The following is an 18,004-nucleotide window of genomic DNA, read 5'->3' as shown; positions in this document are numbered from 1 at the left end:
TATATATATATATACATATATATCACACATATATATGTATATATATATGATGGAATTCATATGTTGATGCATGGGAGTTAAATCAGAAGTTAGTTCTCGAAGTCAACAAATCCCTAAATACTCTTATCACAATGACTTGTTGCTAGAATGTTTACAAGAGTTGGCATATACATATATTTAACTGCCAGATACTAGGTGTCCAATAAATGCTTGTTGGGTATGATTGCACTGAAATTGCATAAAATCATTCTTCCCCCTCATTAAGGCTACCTTTCTGTGACATTGTTGTATGATACCACATATAAGCATCAGTAATGAGGCTCTTCAAAGAATACACACTTGATTTTTCAGGACCTATAAACCTCATAATTCAGATTACAGTGAGTTTTGTTCAGAGAGAGAGAGAGAGAGAGAGAGAGAGAGAGAGAGAGAGAGAGAGAGAGATCATTGGAGGTGTGATCCTTGCTTTCATTTTCCCCTCTCCTGCGGAGAGCTTTTACTCTCAGGTCACCTGTATTAATCATCACTTTTATTTGTAGATATCTACCAGACCCTCTTTTTTATATATAAAGAGTTTATACCTGGTCTGGACCTTGCCGGATTGGCATCTGTTATCCCACCTTCATCATCCATAGCAGTGCACTTGACCATGAAAAAGTACTGTGCTATGCATGTCAAATCAGACACTCTAATTATGGAAGATTTGCTGCCTATCATTCAGCTGTCCAAATCTATCTTCCTTGGAGTCAGGGAATCACAGTCTGGATTTTTCCTCTGTGTACACAATTAGTATATTTTCTTCTGAGAATGAGGTACACTGTCTTGTACACACAAGCAAAGAGGAACAACTGATAACTATGCTCATAAATCTGTGGCAATCTAGAAGCCGTTCTCATTTGAAAACTCTAAGCTAGTAATTAAACTCAAGAGTCTGGAGTTAAACTGCACCTTAATAATACAACTTGTTTTTGTCAAAATCAGTTAAGGCCCTCTAATGTGATCTTGGATAAGTGGACAGCCAAACTTAAAAACCCTGGCTGGTCAAAGCAATCAGGCACCTCACTTCATTCTGTCAATAACAATGGCAATTTAGCGAGTTCCTTTTACTATGGGGATGTAATTGTTCTTGCCTTTAATTTCTTGTAATGATGGAACAGCTTCAATTACTTCTTACGTTCAGGAACATTTGGCTACATCATGTTTTAGTGTTTCTCTAAACCCTATTAAAACAGCCCCGTGATTAGATATTCTTCCTAAGAAGGGGCATGTCTGCCTCCCATCCGCAAAATGATAGCCATTGTCTACCTTAATCCAAGACTTTGTAGCAGCGGTAAAAAGAATTACCTCCCTGCCATTTTTTTCATGTCAGGTGCCTGCTTGTAGCTATCAAACTTGGTGTGCCTCCTGGAGAGCAGTCTTGTCAGGACACGCAGCTCTTTCTCACATGTAACTTTAGAATTCTATGCTAAGGTCAAAATGAACCTGTGATTCTAACTTGGACGAGGCTACCCGTTTGTAAGAACACAAAGAGCATCTAACGGTTAGGAGAACACAAACCACTTTTATTCTCTGCTTCTAGCTTATCTATTCCCAGTTCCTAGTGGGCATGCAAACTTTAAGGTTGGGAATCAGCTGCCAGGTGCCATTAAATTTTTCTAGCACATTTTATCTTTAGGCCTTTCCCCTCAGACAGGTCAGGTGGCCTGTCAAAAACAAGTGAAAACTCCATGACTATGCTCATGTGGGAAAAGAGCATCTCATCAATTACATTACAAACAGGACACTGTGGACTAGCAGCAAATATTTGAAATGCATGCTGCATTATCAGTAACCAACCCGAGGCAAAGACTATTCATTGCCTTCTACTATGCTTCCTTGATTGTATTAGATTCCAATTTTCAACACACTACTGTCCCAAATAGAAGAAAATTTTAGCTCCTTTGTATTCAAGCACTGTCACCGACTAAGTTCTGGTGATTGAACTTAGTCATAGTTGAAGAACTATCTGGCAATTCTAGGATCTTTGGTTAAAAGCTATTGGCCAGGTATCTATCTTTTATCTGTTTATCTTGTTTCTTAACTCTTTCTTTCTGGTTAGAATGAGAAGTTGATGGCTCAAGCTGGAGCAGCCAAGTTAGAACAGGAGTAGACTTGGGGTGCAGAGTCCACATCTAATGAACATGAAGCAGTATGTGTTCTCAAATGTTCTGTTGGATGGTATTCCATATTATTGAGTCATTCAGATTTTTAACACAAGAAATATATGGCTGTCTGAGGCACTTCTGCCAAAATTGTCTGCATTTACAGCCAAATGCCATCCATACTAATGTAAACACTCAAACAAATGAGGAAGAAAGCTTAGTCTCAACGAAGTACGTTCACATAGGCCAGGTTGAGACTGGCTATCAAGATGATTGACTTTCAGCTTACTCTGATTTAAATATGTAATGCAGTTAGAGGATACTAGTTAGCAGCTTGTTTCAGACCTATATGAAAATGGTTTTGAGAACATTCACCTAATAAAACCCTCTAAGAACCACCCTGAAGTTTCCCCGGGGGCTTCAGACACTTGTTATTGTAGGCCGACTTGGAACTCATCCCAGCCTTGTGAGGAAGCGAAGTGTGGTTATCCTTGCTATGAAGAACACTATCCTCATTGTCAGGAGTTTCTCCTTCCTCAGACGACTTCCCATTTCACTAACACCCTGGAGAAGGCAGATATTTACAAATTTCTCCTTGTTTAATAGTGTCTAAGCATAATGCTTTGGTTAGGGCATTAAAAGATGGAGGGTCCTTTAAGAAACTTTTCTCCATGTTTTGTCATTTAACAACAATGTTCTTCATTCCTGCAAATCTGTTAACTTTAAACTCAATGTTTGTGCATCCAAGTCAAACCTGGAAGGTTTACTGAAGGACATACTGTTAGTGCATAATCCAGGCACAAATAATTCTAAATGTCCAACATTTTGGAACAAAAGTGTTCCTTTGTAATCCCTCTGAGGTTACAGGCCATGGCTATTTGTTACTAAATCCTCAGATCCCGGAGCAGCGCTTGGCAATATGAGGCTGTTGAATGGAAAGAGTTTACGGGGACAAGGAAACTTCTTGCTTGACACTTGCATGTGCTTGAGGAGCCCTCATGTTGTTGGTGAGTCAGTTTAGGGATGACTTTCCAGGACTGTCTCTATAATGTCTACTGCAGTTACTAAGGACGCACCCATCTTTCATAAATTGTTCCTGAGTCACACCCCCCTCCTACAGAGAATCTCTCTGGCGTTCTATATTCTTGAAGCACTGTCTGTCTGATTTGGATCCCCCAGGGCATGATACACTTGGGTGGACAGAGAGGTGCATGCTTACACTTCCTCGGAGAAAGGATGGCATATGTCTTAAATGCTAGTCATCAAAATTATCTCTATGGGTTATGGAGTATAAATATCAATTCAGTTGTTCATAGTAGTGTAAGCACCTATTCTTGAAGTAATAAATACGATCTATAAGTGCCACTTAGAGGGAAGAGTTCCACTACCCTTTCCAGTAAGGAGATGGATGCAGTACTGTATTAAAATGGCTACTCTCTAGACCCACTTCCTCCATGATCCAATTCAGTGTTCGCTCTGCTTCTTAAGTGATGATGTCAGGAAGCAGTGCAATGATGTTTTTAAAGTAGAAACCATATCTGTATTTCAAATTCTGGAGATATAAGAAGGAAGGAAGGCAAACTGTAGTCAGGGTTTAGTATATGAGAGAAGAATATATATATATATATATATATATATATACATATATATAGATAGATAGATAGATGGGCAGATAGGTAGGAAGAAAAATATAGATAGATAGGCAGACAGATTGATAGAAAGAAAAATATAAATAGGTGGAGATGATAGATAGGCAGATAGAGATGATAGATAGTCATACAGATAGATAAAAAGAAAAATATAAATAGATAGACAGATATAAAGAAAAATGTAGTTAGACAGACCAACAGACCAATAGACAGACAGACAGACAGACAGATAGATAGACAGGAAAGAAAAATATTGAAAGAAAAGGTATTCTGACTGATAGTATGTATCAGTAAACAGATAATGCTTATTACTTAATTGAAGTCCCTTTCTCTAAATATCACCATTGTATTTTACTAAATAAGCCTGGTCCCTAGAATCCATACACACTGAGCTCCTGCTCATCTACTGGGGTGTCCTTGTAGGTCTGAGACTTGAAATGTCAGTGATACAAATTTTCCTAATAGTTTGTGTCTTCTGTCATTCAGTACCTAGGTACTCAACCCAAGTATCTTCAGGTAAAAGTTACAAATACGTTAGGCTACAAAAGTTCAAAATCCTGGGACTGGAGAAATAGCTCAGCAGTTAAGAGCACTGATTGCTCTTCCAGAGGTCCTGAGTTCAATTCCTAGCAACCACATGGTGGCTCCAATTATCTGTAATGGGATCTGACGCCTTCTTGTGGTGTGTCTGAAGATAGCTACAGTGTGCTCATATACATACATAAAATAAATAAATAAAAAATTCAAAATCCACCAGGTGTTTGAGACCATACTGTAACTATGTAGAAAAGTGTCCTGTTCCTAAGGGTTTCCTAAGGGTTTTACACTATGAACTGGGGGACTTTAGTGATGGGAGGTCATGATTTGTGCTGCGTTTTCTCAGCTGCATCAAGTAAAAATAATAGGTATATATGTATATCCACATGCATGTGTTCACGTGCATGTACACACATGAATAGAGTCATGTAGACAAATGATGCAGAATGCTGGGGCAAGTCAGATTGAGTGTTACGTGCCTGGCTTTTTTTTTTTTTTTTTTTTTTTTTTGTACTACCTGTGATGCCTTTTAGTCTGTTTGCAATTATCTCCTAATTCATGCTTCCTGATTTGTTCAGGCCTGGATCCTGCCTTCTCCTTAGAGACACTCAGAACACACACAGAGACTCACTTGAGTAACACTTTTGCACTTTCTGCCGACACCGTGTGTACCGGCACACTGAATGAGCAGAGATTCAATCTTTTAATCGACCCATGCAGCAGGCACAAGGTGACTAGAGGAGATATTTGACCTAGTGATTTGACTTTTAAGACAACCATTTCAGAGACGTAATATAATGTCACTCCTCATAAACAAGACTGCCCTTTTGTCCTTTCAGATTTGGTTGAAACTGGCCCATGGAGTTCAACTACCTGAGAAACCTCCTTGAGCAAGACAGCCTAGGCATGCTGCCCAAACCACAGGCTGTTGGCAACTTGGCCAAGAGTGACTCGTCAGAGCTGTTGACCTCCACAGTGCCGACGAATACAATGAGCTGCAGAAGAGGTACGGTTTGTTTTGAATACGTTTACTATGATTGATGGCCCATATCTGGCAAGTTAGTTCACTCCCAGTGGAGATGAAAAGTTTCACTCTTTGCCTCTTTCGACATTACAGGTTTCACCCTTATTTGCCAACCACAGATAAGTCACTAATATTTGCTACATAATGAACTCATTAGCTACTGAATGGATCCATGCTATACATAATATCCCTGAGTCAACACCAGCTCCTTACTACGAGCTCCTTACTATGTTTCCTCCCTGAATGACTTTAGATGTTTTCTTTCAGGGTACAAAATTTCAAGGCATGGATCAACCAGCTAGAAAAAATTTCGAGATGGGCCAAGGCCAGAACCAGAATCAAGTTAGGAAATAGTCTATTATGAATATGGCAGGCTATAAACCACATATCCATGATCAAAAACACCCACAAATGGACTCTGATCATTATGTGCCTCAAGTTACGCTGAGAGAATATCAGCCTTCTGAGCAAGTCAATTTCAGATCTGACTCAAAAAAACAAAAAACAACTAAATGAAAGATTAAAATGAAGATAATTAAGGTTGCAGTGACTGAAGGAAAGATCATCCAGAGACTGCCCTACATGGGGATCCATCCCATATACAGTCAACAAAACCAGACAATATTGTGGATACCAACAAGTGCTTGCTGACAGGAGCCTGATATAGCTGTCTCCTGAGAGGCTCTACCAGTGCATGACAAATACAGAGGTGGAGGCTGTCAGCCATCCATTGGACTGAACACAAGTCCCCAATGGAGGAGCTAGAGAAAGGACTGAAGGAGCTGAAGGGGAAGAACAATAATATGAACCAACCAGTACCCCCAAAGCTCCGAGGGACTAAACCACCAACCAAAGAGTACACATGGAGGGACCCATGGCTCCAGCTGCATATGTAGCAGAGGATGGCCTTGTTGGACATCAATGGGAGGAGAGGCCTTTAGTCCTGAGAGGGCTCGATGCCACAGTGTAGGGGAATGCCAGGACAGGGAAGAGGGAATAAGTGGGTTGTTGAGCAATGGGAGGGGAGATGGTCTAGGGGGTTTTAGGAGGGAAACCAGGTAAGGGGAAAACATTTGAAATGTAAGTAAAGAAAATATCAAATAAAGAAAAAAAACAACAGCAACAACATTGCAGTGGCAAATAGGTTGGGAATGAAAACTGCAAAAGAGCCAGAGCAGACGAGTCCCCATTCTATGACTTGGAAATCCTCAATTAAGGCTTCAGAACAGCATAGAAAAGTAGAGTCGGGTGACAGGATGGAGGCTGTTTCCAAGGCAACTGGGAGGAAGAGGCTACTTAAAAGCCTGACCTGGATTGTAGCCAGAACTCAAAGGTTTGTTTTGGCTGCCATTGTTGCTGCTGCCCTTAAGTAAAGAAACATGAGAGTGAAAAAATATTTCTCTTGGGGTCAAAAGGAAAGAAGGGATGAGATGATGCAGAGATGCCAGAGGGGATGGGCGGGGGAGACACGGAGAAGAGAGAGACGGAAGTGCTCAGGATTTCTGCCCTCTTCAAAACAGAAGATTTTGCTACATCTTGATAATGTTTCCTGACTCTATGGTTTTCATCCACTGGTAGGCTAGTTAGCCAAGTTGACCTCTCTGCCCTTGATCTTTCAGTGAATTCCGTGGATTAGCCATCAGATAGTCCTAAGCTTGTATTGGTCCACTATGTACTAGTATACCATGTAGCTTCCCAAAGGAGCCACAGGTCCTGGTTCTGATCCAGATAAAATGAAGTTTACTCTTTGGTCCTATAGGTCATTTAGGTTCCAGTGTAGTATGCTATTTAGGAAATAGGTCATACCAGGAGTGAACTCTCAGTGTTGTGTACACAATGATAATTTGTTAACTCAGAATGAATCTTGGTTTAACTGGTTTAGTCCACTAGAGTGTGTCACTAAGCCATCTGTTCTGAATTATTAATTGAGAAAAAAATTAAAAATATACTCAGAGTATTAGAAACCCTCAAGTTAATGTACTCATTAGTGATGACCCCTATGATAGACTTCTATTTCTCTTTTTAGTTATCAGGTTTTTTTCTATCCTTCCAATAAATAGACTGACTTCCAAGAATAAGTACTTCAGTTGGAGAAATGTTCAGAGAATGTCCTACTTTCAAAACAAGAAATAAATTGATCCAGCAATTCCAATTCTGGTCTACATAACCCCTAAGTAACTGAAAATTGGAGCTTAAAAGGCATCTGCCTTCCCATGCTTATTAGAACATTAATAATAGTAGCCAAAATATGGTAACAATGTTAATGCCCATATATACAGGAACAAATAAAAATGTAGCATATACAAAGAATAGAATATTACTTAGGCTTCACAGTGGAAGAACTCCTAGGCTAGACATGGTGGCACACACCTGTCATCTCAGAACTTGTAAGGCCTCTGGAGTAGGAGGATCACAAGCTGGATGCACAGTAAGACTACTAGAGTAAAACCAGGGCCAAAGGAAAGAAAACCCCAGAACAACAGCAAGAATGAAGGAAATCTTTTGCTTGCAATTACCTGGATAGACTTGGACGATTTTGTGCTATGTGAAATACGCCAGGGACATAAATCCAGATAGTGTATGGCCTTGTCTGCGTGAAGAATCTAAAATGCTCATTTATTCTAGAAACAGAAAGTAGGACTGTGGGCACAGGGACTGGGAGAAAGCTGGAAAGGGGAGGTGATGGTCAGAGGGCACAGAGACTTGGGCTTGCAAGGTAACTTCTAGAGAGCAACACTACAGTGTATTTGAAATTTTGCGAAGAGGGTAGCTATTAGCATAAGTGCCTGTACCACAAAAGAAAAACGAAGATGAAAAAATAATAAAGGCAAGATGATGGTGTTAGGAGGGAGGGCTTTGGAGAGCTCTCAGGTCATGAAAGCACAGACCTTCTAATTGAGACTAATGGTATGCTGGTATAAAAAAGGTTGGGAAGGTGCTGTGCTCTTTGCATTATGCAAGGGCATAGCCAGGAGGTGCTTTCTATGAAGAAAATAGAGCCACACTAGATATTGAAGTTATTGGTGCCTTCATCTTGGAGGTACCAGTATCAAAAACTCTTAGAAATCAACTCACCTGTTAAGACACCATCTAGTATACATGGTGTTGGATAGTACAGCCTGAACAAGCTAAGAAGGGGTGGGGGGCAGGAGGGAGAAAGTATGCCCTATGGGAGAATAAGTCCAAGGATACAAATAAGATGCACCAGTTTGCATATCTACATCTTTAATAAACACCAGGAACAAAAGCAACTTGAGAAGAAAATGGTTAATTTCATCTTATAGTGTAGAAGAAAGGCAGGAAGTCCGGGCAGGAACTAAGGGCAGGAACCTGGAGGTAGGAACTGAAGCAGACACCATGGAAGAGTGGTGTTCCCTGGCTTGCTCTTTGTGGCTTGCTCAGTCTGCTTTCTCACAGCACACAGTACCACTTGCTCCAGGGGTGCTACTGCCCACTGTGGTCTGGTGCTCCCCACTACAATCATCAATCAAAAAAACAAAATGCCCTACATGCCAGGTGGTGGTGACACACGTCTTTAATTCCAGCACTCAAGAGGCAGAGACAGTAGGATAACTGAGTTCAAGGCCAACCTGGACTACTGAGGGAGTTCCAGGACAGCTAAGGCTACACAGAGAAACCCTGACTCAAGAAACAAAACCCAAAACAAACAAACAAGCAAAAATGTTCTACAGGTTTACCCATAGGCTAATGTAAAAAGAAATGATATCTTTCTCAACTGAGGTCCCTCTTTCCAGATAACTCTAGCTTGGGTCAAATTGGAACAAAAATAATAAAGATAGAAAGGAGGAAGGGAGGGAGGGAAGTAGGGAGGACGGGAAGGAGGGAGGGAGGAAGAAGGAAGGAAGAGAAAGAAAAAACCCTACCAGGACATATAGTTTTCATAGCTGTCACATTCTGCATAAATTCAAGATTATATGATAGTATTGAAATACTGACTAGTTTCCTAATACAATTTTCTGGTGTCTGAATGTCATTGCAAAGATGAATAAGCCAGACAGATTGGATTCATATGGGTCTGCCATATGACACATTTCCCCCACATAAGATGAAAGGAAAAACTGATTTCACCCAATTTCCTGCTTTATTTGGGTTACAATTGAAGTCGGTGTCATTATTCCTTTGTCTCTCCTTTGGTGCTAAAATCTGGTGTAGAGTCAGACTGTTACAGAAGAAATAACTTCGCATTCTCCAGGACTGCTGAGTTTTTGTTGTTGGATTTTCATGAGAAAAGAAAGAAGCAGCAGATACCATTCTCCCCAGTCTCTATCTTCCCCCAGACCCCAAACCCAGGACATGAACATTCTTTATCAAAACCATGGAGCCCTCACACATTATGAGTATTTTAATTTGTAACTTAGGCATCTCCTAAGTCCCTTTATGAAAGGGTCCACTGCAGCACTATCAAGAAATGGTGAAAACTTTCAGAGGTGGAGCTTCGTAAGATGTTTTGGTAATAGGACTATGCCTTCAAAAGGGATCCTGAAAGCAAGGTCTCTTCCTCTTTTCTGTCACTCCCCTGATGTGAACTAGCTGGCTTTTTCTACATCACACATTCCTGACATAACAAACCCTATTTACTATAGTCCAAGGACAATGGGGCAAGCTGATCATTAAGAGAAATGTGGGCAAAGAAGATCTCTACTTGTTACATGATTTACGCATTAGTTACTTTCTTCACTGGAAGGCTAGGTGGGACTTGGAAGTTTACTGCTGGCTGGACAACATTTAATAACTCTAAACTCATGGGAATCTTAGAAGGTTACCGATGAAGTTCACCTGTAGACACTGCTGTGATAATATAAGGCTTGTGGTTCCAGGTTTCAAACCACCTCACTGATCTCTGAATTAGATTGCCTCTGTGTGTAACTGTCTGATATAGAGCCTTGGGATCTTCATTGAACAAAATGTAAAAGTTATTCCTCGTTCACACCACCCCCATGATGAGATTCCCTTGGGTACTGATTTCATTTGGCCAAACGTAATTGTTGATATTGGTAGGGTATTTCATATGAGCATAAGAATGTTTTCCTAATCTAGACAATGGGACAATACATATTTTTTATTATAAATACTGTTTGCAAGATCTTAGATCTTCTACTAAATACATTTGTTCATGTGTCCATTTAATTGTTTGTTCTGGATGTTCAGCAGATTTTGTTTGGCAGATGTTATAACAGGTATTAGTTCCAAATGAACACATCACCTGTAATTTCCTACCAGGCTCAGGTATTATACCCAGAAGAGTAGTGTAGAGCAAAGAATATCAATAGTAAGTGAATTTTAAAATGTATTTTTAATGTTATATGTTAAAAAAAAAGAAAGACAGTGTATGTGCTATTAGGAAGTTAACATCATCATGGGATAGCTAAACATGTGTCAAATCTCCAGCAAGATGATGCCTGTTCTGAACAGGGAATCCTGAGTTTGTTTACATTTGGTTTTTCAAATCTAGCTGTGTGACCTTGAGCCAGTTAAGTCACCCGAGTCTCAGCTTTCCATCTCTGTAATGTGAGACTGGAGCTACCTGCTCATCTGACAGGGAGGGACCCAATGAAGGACAGATGGGTCACTAAATTGGACATATTAGAATCTTACTTTAATTTTTAGTTGTGGAAATTTTCAGCTGGAGGAAACATTTCAGCTTTATCTGGAGGATCATGTGGGGGTGTTTATTAGGTTGAAAAAGTTTGTTAGGAGGCTGGGGAGGGGAGGGAAAGAAACGAGCAAATTCCAGGAACCATAATGAAAATGAGGTCTTGGAGGGATGGCAAATGGGATCAGTGCAGCTGGGGCATAATACCATCAAAATAATCCATCTCTCTCTGCTTCTTCTGTCAACTCATAAATGAAAGGAAGCACTCCAAGACTCTATTTAAATCGTTTTATCATTCTTATTCTCTCCCTGTTATCTGTACCATAAAGATACTGCTCTCATTCCCTCTCTCTCTCATTCCCTCTCTCTCTCTCTCTCTCTCTCTCTCTCTTTCTCTCTCATATTCTTTCTCTGTACTTGCGTTTGTGTTGAGAGACTTGGTTCATCAATATTAGCACATTCCACATAATTAGACCAAGAAGGAAGGAGGGGAGTAACAGTCGACACGTTCCATGTGAAAGCCCAACTGTTCCCTTCAGTTGGCACTACACAATTAAAAGATTAAATATCACTACAGGGATATTTCAATCACCCTCTTACCATCTCAACTATTATTTTCTATTTAAATTCACCTTTCCCTTCCTACTTCTTGCTCCTTGTGGTGTATTCAGCCTCTGTTCTGAGCCAGGAAGCATTCTCTATCAGACGGAAGTCCTCTCAGTCTTCCCTGGATGATCCCTTCATAATCCAGAGACCAGCATCTACATTCTAGTGAGTGTATGGAGGCCCAGCATTGCCCTTGGCCCCACGCTGGCTCACTTCAAGATGGCCTCTTAACCTCTATTTCCCCTCTCTTTTTGGCACCACTAACCTGATCTGATGTGGTAACAATTATTTTCTTTGTCAGCAAGACTAGTGTTTTTAAAAAGTAAAAGTCTATTTATTGCTCTCATATATAACCTCAAAGACTACTGAGCTTCATTATATATTATTTGTTAAAATACAGACAAGTTCAAGAGAAAAAAGTGGAAAATATCCATCATCCATACCTACACAATTTCAGCATTCAGAGACAACCACCAAGGACATTTTCATGTATTTCTTTCTAGCCATCGCCCACCTACCTTCCCTTAGTGGGTCCCTAGCAGACTTCCCACAGGGAAATTACTAGCTCAAAGAGAATAACCACTTTTAAGTCTTAACTTGTACTAATCAAATTGAGATGATACATCATGTTATGTAAACATATATTGCTATATTCTATTATATCTCTAAATGGCACAAGCTAACTTGTTAATATGTTATCTCCAGGCATTGACTTATTCATGTTTCATTCTGGAAGATGGAGGTTTCAAGCATAGAATTATAGTTTGGTGGGTAGTTACTATATACTCATTAGGAGGACTAAGGAAAACTTAGAATGGATAATATGTATCATATCGTTATCATATTCTTATTGCTTTTTCTTTTTATCAGAAAATTTGCTTCCTTTGTTGAAAATTCTTACCCTTTGTTTACTTCTGAGGGTTTCTATACAGACAACTAATTCAACCCCCAACTTTTCCTAGTACGAAATTCTAACTACAAGTTCAGAAAAATTAAGAAATATGCATATATATAAAGTCTGAAGCAGTCTCTCCCATTAGCATCTTTAACCTGAAATGGTTATATTCCATAATGGTTTTGTGCATCACTTTGAGATGTTCCTTCCTAAAAATAATGCTCACTCTCTCATTTTGGTAAGTATGTTTCTAACATGTTCTTGAATAAAAATGCATGGAAGACAAATCATTGTTCTGTGGTCAGTGATAACTAATGGTTTGACTGTTTTAGCTTATGTGCTGGCTAGTTTATGTCATCTTGATACAAGCAAGGAGTCATTTGTGAAGAAGGAACTTCATCTGAGAAAATACTCCCCTCATATGGCCTGTGGGCAAGCCTGGGGTCATTGCTATGATTGATGCTTTTTATGGGAGGCCCAGCTCACTGTGTGTAGTGACACTCCTGGGTGGTCCTACATGCTATAAGAAAGCAAGGCTAAACAAGCCATGAGAAGCAAGCAAGTGACCAGCACTCCTCAAGGGCCTCTGCTTCAGTCCTCCCTCTGGGTTCCTGCTCTGAATTCTTGCCTTGACTTCATTTGATTATACTATAAGATGAAATAATCCCTTTTCTTCCCACATTGCTTTTGATCATGCTATTTTATCACAGTAATCCAAACCCCTAAGATTGCATATAATTTAAAGTCCCTTAAGAGTTTACAAGGTGTTGCTTCTTCTTTTTCCCTTCTAGGTTCCTATGTGAATCTTAGAAAAAACACACACCCTTTCCATTTTTTAAATTATTTCTATGTGACCTGACATTCACTCTTAGAGTATGACTCTTTGGTCAATATATTATGATTGATTCTCCCATTAATTGTCTGTTTGGAAAGGTGACAAAGAAGTCCCCACTAAGAGAGTGGGCAGTGCAAAATTCTGTAGTTGTTAAAAAGCAAATCTGTTGTAGAGAGGTGTAGGAAGTCTCTAGATACTGTTTAGGAATAGAAACAAAGAAAAGGTTGGACAGGAAGGAGGGAAGCATGGTTTGTGGAAATGCATCTGTATGCATCGAGTCGGGAAGATGATGCTATTCTCTATCCTAAGCAGTCCTAAGATTCTGTTCAGGTTCTCAAAGATCTATGGTTCTAGGGAGATCTGGGCCCTCCCAGTTCCAGTTGAATCACGATTGGCTCTCACTAATTTCCTGGCATCTCTCCTGCCAGTAAGAGGCTACAGTATGAGTCCTGCTAAATTTCATTCCAACAGATCCTCAGAAGGAAACCTGTTAGGGAGCTTCCTAGAAAGGATTTGTCTTTTTCAACCTGGCACAGAAGGCAAGTTTTAGAAATGCACTATGCTTAGAGCTGCTATAACCATAAGAATAAAAATAATTAAGATTAAGATGTAAAGTGCTTAGGATAGATGAACAGAGAAAAGAGCTTAAATTCTAGGTTTGAGTTTGAGTGATGGGACGATGTTCTTGTATGATTCTTGTTATATGGTCCAGGAAATCTCTTAGAGTTTATGTCACACTGAATGGACTTCCGCAGCTTGATCCACTATCAGTGAGTGAAGCAGGAGTTGTCCGCAATGTCCTGGTAACCTTTAGAGCAGATTTGATTATATCCAGTGTTCCTTACTTCTTACTGTATATATAAATTATCTTCCTATGTGTAAGGATAACAAGCACTGGTCAGAAGACCTGAGAGAGGCAATTAGATTTCAACTGCAAGCTTTGATAATGGCTCTTTGAATTGACTTGTGGAAAGGATGCTTCTGGAAAAAAACAAAACAAAACAAAACAAAATAAAATAAAACAAAATAAAACAGTTTCCTAATTATATGTACCTGGAACATGATGCAAGATATACCATCTAATTATTTTTCATAGATAGTGCCCACCTAAAAAGAAATAATGAATGGAAATTAAAGGAAGAAACACATATAATCTATGGGTGGCTTCTTTTAGACTCACTTTGCATAATCAAATTTGCTCTTGAAAAACACATTGAATTTTACATTATCTGAAACTTTAAGTTTTAAACTCTGATTTCTTTTTCTGTGTAAATGGGCCATTTTAGGCTATGGAGAAGCTTCCTATTTAAGCTTGAGACCATGTAAAACTACTGTAGCCACCTTGTTGGCTCACAAATAGAGCATCCGTTTTTTAATTATTTCAATTCATTAATGTTCATATTTGTGTTTCTTTACTCATCTCATAAAAATTTGGATTTGGATTTTTTATTGAAGTAAGTAGATATATTTTATATATTTTAATTTAAAGAAAAACCTAGGAATTTCTTCCAGTATCTACATGTTTATAATAAGTCCCTAAAGCAGAGGACTTTCTAGAACACAGAACCATTTTAAGCCTTATTACTTCTCGTAGAACTCAGCATCAGGGCTCTCCCATCATCCTTGTTCCAATGCTAGCATGAGGTAGATTTGCACTCTGTCTTTCATAGGACTATTTCCCAAGTAGTTCTAAAAACTCATTCATTTCCTTCTTCTTCCATTCTAAATACCTCTTTATATTTTAAAATAGCAATATTCTTTTTCTTATGTAACTCTATATCACGATATTGTGTTTAAAAATGGTTTTTTTTTGTATTTTTAGTGTCTGTGTATGTATAATTGTGTGTGTGTGAGTGTATGTGTGTTTGTGTGTGAGAGTATATGTGTGTGCTCGTGTGTTTTTGTGTGTGGGTGTATATATGTGTATGACTGTATGAGTGTTTGGATGAGTGTATGTTTTGTGTGTATGAGTGTGAATGTGAATGTGTCTGTGTGTAAATGTGTGTGTATGTATATATGTGTTTGTGTGTGTGCTTCTGTATGTGAATATGTGATGGAGTGTGTGTATGTTTGTACATGTGTGTATATGTGTATGAGTATGCGTGTGTGAGTGTGCATGTTACTGTAAGTGTGTGTATTTGTAGGTGTGAGTGTGTATGTATATGTATGAGTGCATGTTTGTGTATGTGTATTTATGAGTTTGTGTATGTGTGCATGTTCATACTCTAAGGAACAGTACATGTGGAGATCAAAGGGCATCATGAGGGATTACTGTCTCCTTTGACCATGTAGGTCCCAGAGACTAAACAGCCTTTCAGGCTTGGTGACAGGCACCTTTACCCACTGAACCATCTTACCACCCATTGCTGACATTTTCCTGTGAGGTCATTACTTGTCCATTTTACTTCCTGATTATTGGTAGTCTTTTCACTGCAGATCCTTCTAGAAAACTTATCAGGAATGGTGCTTTAAGCTTTGGAGTTATTGAGTAATCTTCTGAGGATTCTCGTAATAAACAAAAAGGAAGACTAAAGATATAAAAAAAAAATTAGTTTCCTTATTGTTAATCAAGCAAAATCTCCTGGCTCGCTTCGACAATCAATGTGGTCTTAAATGGCCATTGTTGTGCTATTTACATTTTGTACAGTATACACTTTACATTGATATTTATAAAGAGGAAAAACAACACAATTCTTCAGGCATAAGGGGGGCCTCTTGGCAAATAAGAGGAAAGTTTACTCCTATTAGCAAAGCACTGAGGTTTAAATCTAGAGAACATGTCCTTAAGAGACCTAATAGAACAGGTCCTGAATCTGTGTTCTGGGTACACTATTAGGGTTGAGAATATTGCCATGTGATCACAGAGAATGCCAGCTGGGCTATTTTCAGGAGCCAGTGACAATAAGGGAAGCACGAAAGAATACATTCACTCTAACAACAGTGGGTATAAGGAAACCAAGGGATGTCTGGTGGTCATAAATGTTGCCTTTACGAGCATGGCCATTATAAAGAGTTCAGGCACTGGGAAAGTTTGATAGACATCTTATTCCTCTCAAGTTGAAACAAATGTCCTTGGCTAAGAACAAAGACTTGTTATCTAGCAGATAGTATTACTTTTCTCTTGCCATTTTTGTGTTCATAATAATCAATTCCTTGCCTTAAAAATGTCAAATAACTCAGGTTTCAGATAACACACGCCAACTAATTCACTCAGCCTCTGTCATCCCAACACTCCCCACCCTAAAACTAAGACAGTGAAAGTGAGAATGTTTACTACTACTGCATACAGTGCACATGTAGCAGTAGGATGGCCATATCTTTAACTTACCATTTAGGTTATCTTAGTAAAGCATTATAATTCAAATCAGTGATCTGCCTCTGACTCATTTCATATGCAAATGTTTGATTACCTACTAAGTGAATTTCCTTCTCTCTAGTATGTTGTTAAGAGCTTGAATTTTTAACACATAATGATCTAGGTTCAAACCCCAGAACTACTACAACTAGAAGCTGTCTAATAATTAGTTGGTCAAGTTCCTTAACCTTTCTGGTTTTAGGTTATTTGTAAAATTATAATAGCTTTCATTGGGCACTTTGGCGTATTACAAAGTATGACTAATGAAGCTCTCATAATGTCTGCATAGAATATTTAACAAAATAATAATAATATCTTAGTTATTAGAAAACTTGAATTTTGAACAATTTAGGGGGTGCTCCCCATTTTCTTGCTTTTCTCTAGTTTGGCTTGAGTTGTAAAAGGTTAGCTGGCAGCTGAGGCAGATACACTACACACCCACAGGGCTGACAGCTGAGTTTCCAGGCTTGGCAGGCACTCTCATTGTTTTCTTTTGTCAGACACTGGTGAGAGCACCAATGCATGCCTATCTGTTGCCTGCATTTGGAAACTACTGTAGGAATAGTGCAAGCAGCTCAGCATCATGCCAGCCATGAGCCTTTACCTCCTACCCATCAGAGTGCCTTCCAGACAGCAAGCTTCCCGCTGTCCATGAAAGGGTTGCTCCCTTTTGTACAAGGACAACAAACACAAAGTACATATGGAACGGGGACTTTTGCTAAGACTTCAAGACCTCTGACTTTCTGAAATCCTGTGCTCTGCAGTGGAGATGCTATTTCCTTAATCCAAGATTTTTTTCTTTAATTTGACAACTATTCTGTACTCCAGAAGCAAATGATTCTATTCCCTTTAATATCTCCTTTCATGGTAATCTCTGCTTATTGTTTCCCCCATCTATATTACTAATTAACCAATTTAAAAACCAGTGTGGTACTGACAAGAAATAGTAGGAGACACCTATAATCCAGACATTTGGATAGCTAAGAACAACCTCAAATTTAATGCCAGAATGGACAACATAGTGACCACAGGCCCACCATGATCATACGGCAAAATCTGTCTCCAAAATAAATACAAGGTGTAGACAATCATACATAACAGTATCTAGTAAAATACTGTTTATATTATAAAAATTGTACATCAATGGCTAAATAAGAAATTTGACAAACAGGGGCTAGGGGGAGCATTGAGTCAGTAAAGCGTTTCAGCACAAGCATGAGGAACTTTAAGCCCTACGTTAAAACGATGAGGAAGGCAAGGAGGAGGAGGAGAAGGAGGATGAAGAGGAGGAAGAAGAGGAGGAGGAAGAGGAGGAGGAGGAAGAGGAAGAGGAGGAGGAGGAAGAGGA

General features: G+C 39.2%; 1 protein-coding gene and 1 long non-coding RNA gene across 11 annotated transcripts in view; one reads left to right on the top strand and one right to left on the bottom strand.

Annotated features, from left to right (window-relative positions):
* Pde4d (phosphodiesterase 4D) overlaps positions 1-18,004 on the bottom strand; it is a 1,511,116-nt gene that overhangs the window by 70,761 nt on the left and 1,422,351 nt on the right. The gene's annotated exons all lie outside the window — the stretch shown is intronic.
* The window catches only part of LOC116083188, an 88,291-nt gene that overhangs the window by 12,268 nt on the left and 58,019 nt on the right, over positions 1-18,004 (top strand). The window contains exons 2-3 of one of the 2 annotated variants that reach the window (XR_004115634.1): positions 5,167-5,333; positions 5,619-5,712. This is a non-coding gene — a long non-coding RNA (uncharacterized LOC116083188). Of the gene's footprint in view, positions 1-5,166; positions 5,334-5,618; positions 5,713-18,004 lie in introns of those variants that run through there. The other variant, XR_004115633.1, reaches the window with a different exon arrangement.

Source organism: Mastomys coucha, unplaced genomic scaffold, assembly GCF_008632895.1.
Source record: "Mastomys coucha isolate ucsf_1 unplaced genomic scaffold, UCSF_Mcou_1 pScaffold8, whole genome shotgun sequence".
NCBI classification, from domain to species: Eukaryota; Metazoa; Chordata; class Mammalia; order Rodentia; family Muridae; genus Mastomys; species Mastomys coucha.
Note: the sequence above shows the minus strand (reverse complement) of the source record. Positions and strands in the feature narration are given on the sequence as shown.